The sequence below is a fragment of the Podarcis melisellensis genome (genome assembly GCF_964234715.1).
Source record: "Podarcis melisellensis genome assembly, chromosome: 14".
In the NCBI taxonomy this organism is placed as follows: domain Eukaryota; kingdom Metazoa; phylum Chordata; class Lepidosauria; order Squamata; family Lacertidae; genus Podarcis; species Podarcis melisellensis.
In genome coordinates this window covers 41,969,412-41,971,262 of record NC_138546.1, presented here as the reverse complement: position 1 = coordinate 41,971,262, position 1,851 = coordinate 41,969,412, and the positions used below count along the sequence as shown (strand labels likewise).

Below are 1,851 nucleotides of genomic sequence, written 5' to 3'. Positions count from 1 at the left end.
ACAGTAAAATGCATGAAACAAATCAGCTGCAATATGCTGTCCATTCCCCCAGGTCAGTGCTTGGGAGAGAGCTCAGACGAGGCTCCACCCTGATCTGACAACAGCTTCCTTGTGTTTCTTCCTCCTGAGTAGCTCCTTTGCAGCTAGCCAGACACAGCAATTGGGAGTTTGTGCCTGGCTCACTTCCTCTTCTGCTTTTGTCCTGTGGCCCTGGCAGAGATCAGGGCTGGCCAGGAACCCAAGCAGATGCTGTGAAGATCTCCAGTCCTTGGGTAGAGGTATCTGCATCCATTGGCAGTGTGAAGATCTGCTGGAGGGTCTTGCTGCTCCTCAGAGGAGACCTCAAGTTCAAGGTCTGGGCCAAGCAAGGCAGGGCAGAATATATTTAGAACTGGAAAATCATTTTGGAAGATGCAATTCAATGGGTTGTTTCCCCCAAACCATCCACGCCTGATGTCATGTGTGAAGTCAGGTAAAGGACAGGTAAACATGTAGCCTTAAAGGAGCCACATTTGGGAGCTTCAGGTTCACTCACAGTTGCTCCTTGGCAAACAGGGCTCACTAACAATCAGTTGATCAGCCCCGACAGCAAGTCGCTTTGAAGTTGTCCATTTGCAGGTGTGGTACGGATGCATACCGTGGCTGCAAAGTGATAGTCCTTCTCTTTGGAGACAGCCCCGCCCACCTGTCAAAGTGGCCCACAGTTACAAGTGGGAGAGGCAAGGATCCAGCCCACCAGGCTGAAAAGCTTCCTCTCCTCTCCATTGATTAGACAAAAGGATCAAGACCTTGACTTGGTTTTAGGCAGCTTAATATGTTCCATGAATAGGGATCTGGCCTTAGCAAGGATGCCCTGGCTCATATATTGCTTTCTCCTTATGGTCACCCTGAGAGGGACATTCTTAAATGTATGAAGCAGAGTGCTGTGTTAATTGATTCTTCTTTGATAAGGGTGCCCTGAATGCCAAGAGTGTAATTATAATTGTAACCTCTGTATATATGATGCTGTGTTTGCATATGGTCATTCTGTTGGACATCCTGTCTGCTTGCTTTTTTTTTAACTCCGTGTCAAATGTCACTGTTGCACATGTCCTTTGATCCAAGCCATAAAATGGGTATATCATTATGTGAGCAACATTTCGTAAGATTATGCTTTGTTGCTTAACTCAGCCTTGTAGCCCAGTTCATCTTCCTTCTCATTTCTCCTTGGCGGACTTCTTGCACTCACGGGGAAAGAAATACAAGAGTCATAGCATTTAAGTGATTCATCATTAGATTATTTGAGTGGAAATCTTTTGATCAACTAGGAGGTGCCTCCATTTAGTCAGCATTTAAAAATAATTTTGAATATGTATCAACAAATTTAGATGATGACTAAATGGGGAATTCTCTTTAAATATGCCACAACCCATGCACAAAGGAAATGTGCTTTCTTCCCTTTAGAATTATTGTTTTCTCCATATTTTTATTATTTATTCGCTTTGTAAACTGCTTTGAGGTTTTAAAACAATTGAGCGGGGTATAAATTTCATGACATAAATAAAATAAACGATCACCCAAGAGTGCTATGCTATGCATGTCTACCCTGATGTAATTTCTACTGGCGACAATGGGACTTGCTCTCTGCTGAGCTGTTAGAGGGTTGCACAACCAAACACACAAATATCAGCCCTAGTAAATATTGCAACTAGTTGGTAGGTGAGTGTACATGAGGCTAATTGGAAGCCTGCTGTCTCCACATATCTGAATGCATGGTTCTTATCATTACTTTGGCTTGATGTCAATGATGACAAGCTCCTCTGAAGAGAGAGGGCTCAGCCTGGCATTGTTTGGTTGTCTCTATTAGGCTCC

The 1,851-nt window shown here is 43.8% G+C and overlaps 1 long non-coding RNA gene across 1 annotated transcript; it reads left to right on the top strand.

The window, feature by feature from the left end:
- Positions 1–292: 292 nt before the first annotated feature.
- LOC309356952 lies at positions 293–1,053 on the top strand. Its single transcript, XR_014162956.1, has 2 exons — positions 293–797; positions 830–1,053. It is a non-coding gene; the product is annotated as an uncharacterized lncRNA (long non-coding RNA).
- The last annotated feature ends 798 nt before the right edge of the window (positions 1,054–1,851 follow it).